General features: G+C 40.9%; 1 protein-coding gene across 7 annotated transcripts in view; it reads right to left on the bottom strand.

The window, feature by feature from the left end:
* INPP4B (inositol polyphosphate-4-phosphatase type II B) overlaps window positions 1-8,847 on the bottom strand; it is a 687,065-nt gene extending 678,218 nt beyond the window's left edge. For 3 of the 7 annotated variants that reach the window (XM_076010607.1, XM_076010610.1, XM_076010608.1), the window contains exon 1: window positions 8,682-8,846. The gene's annotated coding sequence lies outside the window, so the exon portion shown is untranslated. Of the gene's footprint in view, window positions 1-796; window positions 881-8,681 lie in introns of all 7 variants that reach the window. The other 4 variants (XM_076010604.1, XM_076010602.1, XM_076010603.1 and 1 more) reach the window with 3 other exon arrangements.
* Between the last annotated feature and the right edge of the window lie 3,731 nt (window positions 8,848-12,578).

The raw sequence follows: 12,578 nt of genomic DNA, 5'->3' as shown, positions 1-12,578 counted from the left end.
AAATCCTAGAAAGAAATATGATAAAATGCTAACAATATTGTCTTTCAGTAATGTTTTTCTGCCCCTTTAGTTTTTTCTCCACTTGTCAAATTTTTTTCAATAGGAAAACAAAGACAGAAATCAAGTAGAAGCCAACTGGATCGATTATTTCTCATTACATTATTCTGAGTACATACAGTAACTGTTCTTCACTCCTACCCAAAATATAAAATGGGAAAGGGGATATGAATAGCATGAACAAATTGGAAGGCAGCCTTTAAAACACAGCCCAGTGAAGAAAATGTTATAGTAAATTTCAAAAAAATTGTGCATCGAATATTAAGAAAACTCTACAGGTGCTTTGCTTCCCATGTAACTTGTAAGCATGAAAAATATGGCAAGGCATAAACTCTTCAGATATAAATTACTTGTTTTCTCCACAATGGAATTATATTTAATATTTGCTTGCAGACACATAATGTTGCATAGTGGTTACTGTCAACTTTTTGAAATGTGAAAAAAAAAATTCAAATTTAAACCTTCAACTCTATACAAAATCTAAAAGATGTATGTCAAAAGATCCATGACATTCTCAAAGGGGAGGACTGAACAATTTCTCAGATTTCCAAATTTTCAAACACACTCACCATAGATAATTAGCCCTAAAAAGTGATAAAACATGTCAACCATAGCATAAGGTTACCTGGGGTATGTGCTAGGCCACTGGCTAGGTTCACTCACTGAAAGGTAACTCTCTAGAACCATGTGATTTAAATTCACATCTCAGTAATATTTTAGATAACTACATAACATGTACCTTTAAGATGGATGATAAAATCTTGACTCATGCAAATCTCAGCGTTTGTATTCCAAGGGTCTGCTATATCTCCAAAGTCTGCTTCTAATAAAATCAAAATTTTATGTAAGAACTGGGGCGATAAGGTATACAGTTAATATTAATATTTGTTTTAATCTAAGAAGGCTAATTCATTATCAATTTATCAAGTATGTATTATAATAAGTTCAAGGAACATTGCTGCATACTTCTGGTAATTAAAAAAAATATGGCATAGAACCTAGATTGAAATCTATTCCTTAATTACATAAAACCTACCATATTTTTCAGAAACAAATGTGAGTACTTAATTTATCTAATGCCAAGATTTCTGACTTAAGTGAAATATGGCGATTTTACTGTAGTAATTATTTCTTAAGTTGCTCTTCATTTATCTTATTTGTAAATAACTACTTCACAAATATACTTCTTTTGATGTAATTTCTGGGATTTGCTTCTAAAAACTCCAAAGAGAAGAAAAGTTAAGTAGGATTGTAAATAAAATAATAGTCACCATGATTTGACAATTATTGAAGTTGGCTGATGGGTGTATGGGGGTTCATTGCACTCCCCTATTTTTTATCTTTGAAATGATAACACAATTAAATGGCTTTAAAAAAGGAAAAGAAATGTGTTTCTTAATTATGCCAATTTAGGCTGATTAACTTTTTCCCCTTGGTCTCCACTCCTACAATAGCCACATCCAGGGAACACGACTGCAATGCCTGCCACATTGACCTTGAGGATATTCCGATCAGATGGTTGGACAATGCAGAAGTCCCATTCTGGTGCACAGATGATGGAATAAATTGATTAACTCTGCTATGACCCATAATTTAATCATTCAGCCAAAGACAGAGAGGTCTACATCCAGATTAACCAAGAAGAAATGTTTTAGATAACTTTCAGCTGTCATAATAACCCATAAATTTTAATGCTACATGGATGATTCAATTTGGTCATTGTGGTGGCCAGGTCGTAAGTATCACAGAGAACATTAGGTGATCTGCTGAAGCATCAGTGAGGTAATCTGCACTTTTCTTTTTGCGCCGTCTCAAGAGCAATGAAATAGAAAAAAAAAAATAATAATAGCTAGACTTTTTGACTTTTAGAAAAAAAATCTCTCAGCCAATGTTGTGAGAGGATTAGGATTAAAATACAGATGGTTCATACAATGTCTATTTTATTTATTTTTTGTTTATTTATTTATTTTATTTCAGCATATTATGGGGATACAAATGTTAAGGTTATGTATATTGCCCATGCCCCCCTCCCCCTCAAGTCAGAGCTTCAAGTGTGACCATCCCCCAAACATTGCACATCTCACTCATTATGTGTGTATATACCCATCCCCTCCTTCCCCCTTCTACCTGCCCGACACCCGATAAATGTTATTCCTATGCATCCACTTAGGTGTTGATGCATTAATACCAATTTGCTGGTGAGTACATGTGGTGTTTGTTTTTTTCCATTCTTGAGATACTTCATTTAGTAGAATGGGTTCCAGCTCTATCCAGGAAAATACAAGAGGTGCTATATCACCATTGTTTCTTAAAGCTGAATAGTACTCCATGGTATACATATACCACATATTATTAATCCACTCATGTATTAATGGGCACTTGGGTTGTTTCCACAGCTTTACAGTTGTGAACTGTGCTGCTATAAACATTCGAGTGCAGGTGTGTTTTTTGTAGAATGTCATTTGATCTTTTGGGTGGATGTCCAGTAGTGGAATTGCTGGATCAAATGGTAGATCTCCATATTGCTTTCCACAGAGGTTGAACTAGTTTGCAGTCCCACCAGCAGTGTAGGAGTGTTCCTATCTCTCCGTACCCACACCAACATTTATTGTTTGGGGACTTTTTGATAAAGGCCATTCTTACTGGAGATAAGTGATATCTCATTGCAGTTTTGATTTGCATTTCCCTAATGATTAGAGATGTTGAGCATTTTTTCATATGTTTGTTGGCCATTATTCTGTCTTCTTTTGAAAAATTTCTGTTCATGTCCTTTGCCCACTTTTTGATAGGGTTGTTTGATTTTTCCTTGCTGATTTTCCTGAATTCTAAATAAATACTAGTTATCAGCCCCTTATCAGATGTGTAGCTTGTGAAAATTTTCTCCCATTCTGTGGGTTGTCTGTTTGCTCGCTTGACAGTTTCTTTGGCTGTGCAGAAGCTTTTTAATTTGATCAGGTCTCACTTATTTATTTTTGTTGCTCCTGTGATTGCCTTTGGGGTCTTCTTCATAAATTCTTTGCCTAGGCCAATGTCTAGAAGAGTATTTCCAACATTTTCCTCTAGAATTCTAATAGTTTCACACCTAAGGTTCAAGCCTGCTATCCAGCGTGAGTTGATTTTAGAATGACCATAAGGGTTTTTTTCTATTATGTTCATTTAATTTTCTCTTTTCCTTTCTCTTACCGAGGCATAAGCAGAATCCTGGCACATTTAATTCAGTTAATTCCTAGTAGTTTTTCACATAAGCAGATCCCATATAAAAGTAGAGTATATTAACTATTATAATTGAATCTTTAAAGTATCAAAAATGATAGATCTTCTAAATATACTACTAAGGATTTAGGTGCCTGTTGACTTTAATTTTATTAACTTATGATATAAATAAATAATGTTTAAAAGAAACGCTTAAAAAAGAATATATTGCAATTAAAATGTCTCAAGGTTTCTAAGCATTACACACTGCCACCTAGTGCTAAATGTCTCTTTAACACCAAACGCACAATGGATGTCTTCAGGAAAGTAGGAATGCTGTATTTTAAAGCCAATTTATCCAGAAAGCAAGGTCTGAAGCATAATTATTCATAATTTCTTCAAGAGAAGAAGGTTAGTAGGAATAAATGAAATTAAACATATCATAAAAATCACCCATATCTCATAGAGTAAGAAAGATCTGATTATATACATAAATATAAGAAGTTGCAAGTTTATTAATGGAAACAAGAATGTTTTCTTTTTTTAAAAGGTGATTTTTAAATACTCTACATCCACTATGCAACACATTTTATTACGAATGTGACGTATGCTGATCAATAAGTGGAATGTAGTTGTCTAGCAAGTTTGGCATGTGAAGATGTTTTAAAAAGGCATCACAGAATGTTAAATAATCACTACTGACGCTTTAAAGCTTTCTGGAAGACAGCTATAATCTCCCTTCACCTACAGGTTATAACTTCAATTTAAGATGCCCCTGTTTTTTGGTCCTACTTAATTTTCCTAGCATTGAATAATTTTTATGTTTTGGTTATTCTAATGGCTGGAGCTCATCTCTGATCTTTTGGCTAGAAAAGCAAAGCTCCACGAACAAATGAAATGAGAACCATTTTAAAGGGACTAAAGAAAAGGTTCTTGTGGATGACTTTGCTATGGTCAGGGAGTACATTTTATTTGATTCGCTATATTCAAAAATGGTAGTCTCCGAGTCTGATCTTCTTAATGCACTGTAACTACCTATTCTAAGAACTAAGGTGAAAGGGGAAAAGGGAAAGATTCACCTTTCCGTTAATCCAGTTTTTCATAGTGAAAAATATTAACAGGATTCCCTTTAAATCATTGTTGCTTAAGTTTTTAAAACTCAGACTCCCTTTTGAGAAACATTAAAATCTCAGGTCTTCTTTAAAGATATTTAAAAATTATAAACAAATAATCTATTATAAACAAGTAAGCCAGGTGTTGTGGCACATGCGTGTAGTCCCAGCTGCTGCTCGAGAGGCTGAGGCAAGAGGATTGCCTGAGCCCAGCAGTTTGTGGTTGCAAACTCCTATGAGATATCACCATGCCATTGCACTCTGCCCTGGGCAACAGAGCGAGACTCTGTCTTATATAAAACAAACAAATTAAAAACTAAATAAACAACTAAAACATAGAGATTTCTAAAAATTACATTTTCTTTTTGACCTTGGAAGATACTTTGCTATTGTTACTCCATTCATTCAAAATCAGCATGATAATTAAAGTTGTCAGTATATCTCACAAACTTTTCTATCCTTGGAAAACAACAGAGAAAATCATTGAATAATTTCACCACTAAGTCCATTTCATTGCTTTGTTTTCATAACCAGAAAGGCAGGTAAAAACAGGTAGATAGATGGATACAAGGATGGAAAGCTGGATAGAGGGATGGATGCGTGGATAGATAGAACCTCTCCTTTTAAGGGAGATGTTGTCTCCATCCTCTTGTAAATCATTAATTTAGATAATTCCCAAAGGAATCTCCAGTCAAAGGCACATAACTTGGAAAACTTCTCAAGATTTCCTTTAATTGGTTTAACCAAATTACTGCCAAGTCTGTTTCACTTGGTTCTGCAGAGGGCTATTTTAAAGGCCTCCAACATGCAACCAGGACACCTATTTGATACAGCTGCCTAATGCAGAAGACAGAACTTACTCAAAACATTGCAACTCAAGAAACTCAGTTTGGAAAACATGATTTAAGAATACACACTATGTTGAAACCCAACTCACACCATGTTGGAATGATGTATACCATGATAGCCAGTGTTTGGTAAATTATAATGTCAATTGAAAAAAATCTAAAGTTATGGCTCCCAGATATTCTACTGGCCTTATGGTATACCATCTATAATAAGATACTTCCAGGAAATAAGATAGTGGGTACAACTGCACCTTATGTAAGAAAAATTCCACTGTAACTACAAATATATATACAATATGGCTATAATCCCTAAAACTTCATAAACATTTGACATGCTTATATAAACCTACAAGGTAGTGACAATGTACAAAGAGAAAACGCACACACATCTTCATTCAAATGACAATTATACCAAAGTCTCTGAAAGAGGCCTTAAAATTTTCCCACATATCTTATGTCTTTTCTAGGCACATACTGCATCTAAAGTTTTGGAACACAAAGACTATATGCATCTTTCACATGAAAATACAATCATAGCATCATCCTTTGGATTTATCTAAATATAAATGTTTAAAAGTATTTGTTTAATAACCTCATTTCTTAAGCCTAAATATTAAAGTATATATGATTATGAGTGTACTCTAGGGAACTCTCTAATCAGAATTTCTAACTCAACATAAAAAAGTAGTAACAAAACGGCCTACAGAGAAGATTCCTTACAGCTTTAGAAACATAGACAAGACAGGTTGAAAAGGTAAAATACATAATACAGAAGAGTCTGATACAGCTTTCAACTGAACATTTAACTTGAGATTATTTAAAACAGGGTATTTCTATCTATTAAAATTTCCATAGTTGTGAAGACAAGAATTTACTCCATATAGATTAGGTATATTTATATAACTAATATTAGTACTACTGTGCATTGCTCACTATGAAATTAAAAAATATAATAGATATTTAGTAAGCATTTTCCTCACTAATTATGATTCCATTTATTTAAAACTTTGCATTCTCTGATGTCACATATTTACCTGGAAACTGTCATCCATTTGGTTGCTAAGAGATATAAGATCAGTTGGCAGTTTTTTCTGTCTTTCAGAGAATTGCCCACTTGTGTTTTGAGTCAAGGTAATGAAAGTAATTTCATTGGTTACTAATGTGGAGATTTGCATTACTTACATTAGAAGATACTCCAAGGTTTAAGAAAAGAAATTAATTACTTTCAATTTGCACAATTTACAACAAATATCTGGCTTTTCCCTAACCTTAATGATTTTCCATTTCACACAGCTAAAATATAATAGCATGATTTTTATAATCAAATTTAACTGATGAGTCTATATTAGAACCATTTAGTATTTTGACAAAAATCTTATGAGAAATGAAGTTATTTAGCCAATTTTCAACCTCAAACTGAAGTTTAAACCCAATACTTTAAAAGTATTTTCTGCTTATACATTTGCATGATTCTTTAAACAGCTAGAGGGACAAGACTAAAGTTGGTCTATCTGATTGTTCTTATACTTTATGAAAGAGTCAAAAGCAAAATATGCACATCCTAAGTGGTCATTAGTTTATCACAAATAAATATTGATTTGGCTAATCAAACAGAATAATTTTCTAGAATAAGAGCAGTATTTCAATCAGCAAATATGTTTCCTAATAATACTGAGCATCTAGCATCTTTCACTTGCACATTTCATAACCTTTCAAGGACAATCTTCTAAATCACATTTTAAGGAAATACACTGAAAAAGCATTCCATTGTAGCAACATTTTAACTACAAATCTAAGAGATTCAATCTTTAATGCTCATACACTTATCAGAAAGTCATTGGTCATTTCATATCAATGCTTTACTGGAGTATATTGCAAAAGAACACATAATACATCTATGTGCATTCATGCATAAGGAGATAATGCATTTCCTTGTATACTATGTGAGCTGACACTCACTGACCCACTTGCCCAGTCTTCTCCTTACCCAACTTCTTACACACCATCAGCCAGCTGCCCTTTTGATGATTCCTCACACCTTATGTGCTGCTCTAGCATTGAGTCAGATCTCTATCATTTCCATACCAGAACTCATTAAGAAAATTGCTTTTACAAGCAAGGTCTTTGAAACGTAGGCATACACCTATAGAAGGACTATCTCGTGCCCCATCTTGAGGGACACAAGATGAATTTATCCTCCGTCTTTAGGCTTTTACTTACTTTATAGAGCCACACCTTTATAATCAAGTTCTGTCATACTGAGAGGAAGGAGATACGCAAAATGTAACACCTGGAGTCATAAAATGTAATGACCTCAAATAACATTTCCGAAAGAGAGAGGAAACCTGGTGTGGGAGAAGAAAAGAGAGGCAAAGAAGCGAATCTCTGTCATTAAAACAAGAGTAATAGAAAAGCCTACTCGGTTTGTCCAGTAAGTTTAGTGCAGCAGCAGCAGCAACAACCTAATCAATATGCGCATCCTCACCTTTATAAAACCTCTATGCCCAGCAGAAACTGCTGGGTCCCGCTTGACCGCGTCCTCAGGGCGGAAACCACTGCCCCACAGGAAAGAGAACTCAGAGGCATGGGGAGGAACAATAACAGGTACGTGTAGTTCTAGTATCCTCATCTCAGCACCAGCTACAAGGCTGGAGTACATTCAAGAACCAGGCTCCGAGACATTTCCCGGCTCGGGGCCCTGCCAAAGGTGCCAGAGCTTGAGGAGCCTGCAGCACAGTTCTGGGGCTCGAAACAATGATCTCCCCGACCCCCACACACACAACCCGCACGCCCTCACGCTAAGGCCCTAGCTTTCCGACCCCTCAGTGACACCTCTTCGGAGATGCGTGGTGGCCAAGGGGAGACATGCCAGGCTTCTTTGCCAGAATGAGTAGTTGAGGTCAGGGGTGGATGCGGTCATGGAGAGGGGCTCGTCAGGAAAAAACGAAAAATGAGGCAACCGAGACCCCAGCATCTGTCACCTCACTCCTCACCTCCCCCTCTACGCCTTAAGGACTTCTGAGGCGGGCAGCAGCTGTAGCTTGCGCTCGGGATTCGGGGTGAGAGCGAGTGCCCGGCCGCCTGGGCGTCTCTGAGGGACGGCGCAGGTGGGCGCAGCCTTGGGAGGTCAGCGAGGCTGGAGCTCAGAGTGACCCGGGCCCCGGGAGTGTGGACACGCGCGAGCGCCGGGCCGAGGGGCTCGGCGGGAGAGTAGGCGCGGTGACAGGGGTCCCTCAGTAGTCAAGGAGAGACCGCACACCCCACCGCACACCCCACCCCTTAGGCGGCCGGGCTGGAGGGGCGATGGAGGCTCCAAGACTGAGAAACTTGATGCAAAACAGACAGGCTCTCCCCGCCAGGACGCGCCGCCGCGCTCTCAGACGCGCTCCCTTGCCTCCCGGATCACCCACCAGCACCCACCCCACCCTGCCACATTCCCCACCGAGCCCTCGGATCCCAGGCGGGTAATTACCTCTCCCGGAGGCGGAGTGGGGGGCGGCAGCAGCAGCAGACACTTTTAGCCTGACTTTCCTGCGTTCGCGCGTGAGCGTGTGCGCGCCCAGAAGGCGCTGTAACCTGCTATTTATAGACCCGAGCCTCAGCACCCGGGGCTGAGAACCCGGAGGAAACTAGCAGGCGGCGGCGGCGGCGGCGCAGGGCGCGGGCCGCGGCTCGCGAGGCTCCAGCGGCTCCCCAGGCTCCTGGCTGCGCCGCGCGCCCCGCTCGCTCCCCGCCCGCCCCGCCGCGCGCGCCCCGGAGAAGTTGTCACCGGCGCGGCTGCCTCTCCGGCTGCTCACACGCCCCCTGGCACAATTGCTACTTTCTCCCCCCACCCCCGCCCTCCCTGCTCCTCTTCCTCCCCCTCTGCTCTCGCCAAGCGGTCTCCTCCCAATGTCACCAGCGACCGAATCGAGGCAGCAGCGGCAGGGACAGTCGCGCAACTGGCGCAGCTCGCTTCCCGCTACTGATGGAGCGGAGTTGGTGGCCCCGCCGCCCCCCCCCACCCCGAAACGACCAAAACACGCTGGCTCCGTGTGCTGACACCGAGCACCCCGACCCTCTGCTAGGCCCTTGTGCGCTCGGGGTCGGCCACCCAGCCTGGGCTGTGGGGCCACTGCTGCGGTGATGAGGGGTGACCCGACGCCGCCACGCTGCGGAGGAGGCAGGAGATACCACAGAGAAAGAACCCGCGGGACGAAGAGCCCTAGACCCCGGCCTCTGGCAGCACTGTTCCCAGACCGAGGGGTTTTTTGTTGGGGGGGAGGCTGGGGCGGAGTCCCACGCTCGCGGGACTTATGCCTGCCGCCGCGCTGGGACCCGTCCCTCTTGTCCCTCCCCCGCAGAGGTCTGGTGGACGAGACCTGGGCACAGGCTCGGCTCCCAGCTCAGCGAAGCCCACGGCCACCCGCCGCTAGTCCCCACGTCGCGGCAGGTGGCTGAGGCCGAGGTGCTCCCAACAAGCGTGTGACATGCCTTCGACAGACTGGACGCGTGGGGACAAATTCGCCCTCGGAGTGTTTGGGGTGTCAGGAAAACGGGGTATGTAATCACGCAGTCTGGACGGAGACTAAAACTCCCCCACTTCCTCGCCAACAAGCCCACAGGGGAAAGCAGGCAGCCTGGTTATTCCGGGCTGTAGGGTGTGGGGCAAATGACTCTTCCCATCTGCGCCTTACAGGTGCCACCTGGCGGTTCCCTTGGAAAGATTTTGACGGAGCTGCTCAAAGGTGAAGGTGCCCAGAGCCAGCCCATAAAGGCACCCTCAGCCTTTCGCCTCCCTAAGGGGCGCCTTAAATTCACATTTTAAATAAAACAGTGTGCGAATGCTTGTACACAAGTGTTACATTTGCCATACAAAGAGACTGGAATCTCAAAGTCAGGATGGGGAAATCAATCTGGTCTAAGTCAGTGCTTAACATTTTCACGAAGCTGGAAGCTATATGTACCCACAGCTGTCACCCCTGCTGTCACTGCCTGAGTCTAGGCATCCATTCACTCCACGAACATTTGACTGCCATTACGTTATGAGCTTTGTCAATGAGGGCAAGGACTTTGGTTGTTTTGGTTTTTTGGTTTGAGGGGCAGTTAATTTATTTTTTCACACTCTGCTCCCAGAGCTTGGGACAATGCCTCACATTCTGTAGTTCCAATAAATGTTTATGGCATCAATTAATAAATGCTATAGGGCAGAAACTGTGCTGGGCCCATTCTCTGTCTAGTCCCTGTGGGCCTTGCCTTTCCTTCTCTTCAAGCTATTTCTGCTGCATTTAGCCACCATCCAGGTGAGCTGAATGCAGGAGAAACAGGAGGGTGAGAGACAAATAGTCCATGCAGGCCCTGTCAGGATGCTGAGCACCCTTGAGGAACCGTCACACTGGTTCTGCAGAGAGTCTCCATAACAAACTCTGTGGAAAATTCTCCTCTGAAATTTTTCCTTATCTTTAACATTAGTGACTCCTCTGCTCTTCTCTGCTGTTAGGTCATAGCAGCTACTATAGCAATCAGCTTGCACACAGATTTCTCCTCGATGGGGCAGTACTGAACACACCTATCTCCAGGCAAAGGGTAAATCCTGTTCATAAAGATCTGCTGGAAAGATGACACAACTTTCTCACTGAGCAACAGTTTCAGCCTTTTTTTTTAAGTACAGAGAGATTAAAAGAATATCAGAACACCAGAGTGCCAGAACTTTGCCACTAAACTGAAAATGTCATCAACATACCTGTCCTCTAACTTTAAATGGAAGAGTGTGTGTGTGTGTGTGTGTGTGTGTGTGTGTGTGTGTGTGTGTGTGTTCAGGAAGACTGCTGTAGTGATGCCAGAGTACTAAACCTCTCCTCCTAAAAGATACAGTTGTAAAATAGATGCAATTACTGACTCTACGGAAATGAACGCTTTAAGTGAAAAATGCAGAAAACCCTAGTATATTATAAGTAAAATCCAGACGTAGCTCGTGACCAAGCCCCTTTCCAGGGCAGCTGAGGAATACATGAAATACCTGTGCACATCACCTAGGAAGTTTATATTCAGTGGGGGGTGGGATCAGAGAGAGACAGAGGGAGAGAGGGAAAATCAGGACTCTATTAGATGTATGTACAACATGGCATTTTTAAAAATCCATCAATCAGCCTGATATTTACCTTTTATAGTTATTTGGTGATGTTTTTCTTGAATAAACCTGGTGGATTCCGATGCTTCTATATGGTTTATCAAACTCATTCAGTACTCATTTTTACAAACCTTGAACTTTTGGCTATTCGTGCCCCCAAAACATAACTCCATTTTCCACTGAAGGACAAAATATTTTCCATTTCCTTTTGAAATATCTGTGTAGGGCCAGAAGTCAAAGGTTATTCTCAGTAGTTACCTTGCTGTCCAAAGCAATAAAATCAAGCCAGGATCTGCAGGACTGCTGTAACACCCTTCTTTGCAGTGCAGCAGTTCCCATCTCTTCATAGACTCATTGTTCCTGTAGATTTTTATTTCAGATGAGATTGATATGACACAATTGACATTTACACTTTTATGCACTTTTATGATCCTTCACCATTCAAAATCCCTTCTAAAATATAGCACCAAATATGCCACAGGGTTGGGTTTTTTTTTTTTTTCCGTTGTGGTTATTGTTCTGTTTTGTTAACATACTTGTTCATTTATCTTAAGGATAACTTGTAAAGCAAGTCCTTGTTTTCATCCCAATTTTTAAAAACTTAACATTGCAAGAGTTAAATTTTGTTATTATGTTAAGATCATCCCATTGTATATGTGTGTATTTAAATTAAGGAGGATGTTGTTAGGAATAAAAATTGACCTAACTTAAGTAAAATGGGCGTATTATTGTCAAGGTACATGGCTAGCCCACAGAACCCAAGAACAGGAATGCAGCTGGCTGTAGGGACAACTGAAAAGAGATACACACCATCAGAACTTTCTCTCTCTGTTTTCCCTCACTGTGCTACCTGATAGATTCTTTCTCTCCCTACCTCTTTCTCTGTCTCTTTCCCCACATCCACTGACTTTCTCTGCGTCTCTGGTGTGCACTAAGGGGCATGGTTGCCAGCAACTCTTAAACTTCATAACTTATGTGCCAATTTCGAATTTTCTGAGAAGTACGGTTCATTTGCCAGTTACCAAACTCCAGCCCAGATAACCATGGCCAGGGATGGGTGATCTAGTTACACTTTCAGAGCAGCTACTATAGCAATCAGATCAATAGTAGTGGTAGGCAACATAGGAGGAAAAGGACAAACATTCCCAAAATGAGGGAAGGAGTATAGGTCATTCCTGACCACTATTGTCTCCTATTTCTTGTGGTTTCATGAGCACTGGAACAAAAGGCAAAAAGGGGTAGCAAAGAGAAACACAAGAA

This window comes from Microcebus murinus, chromosome 15 (genome assembly GCF_040939455.1).
Source record: "Microcebus murinus isolate Inina chromosome 15, M.murinus_Inina_mat1.0, whole genome shotgun sequence".
NCBI lineage: Eukaryota > Metazoa > Chordata > Mammalia > Primates > Cheirogaleidae > Microcebus > Microcebus murinus.
The sequence above is the reverse complement of the archived record's forward strand: the minus strand, read 5'-3'. Positions and strand labels throughout refer to the sequence as shown.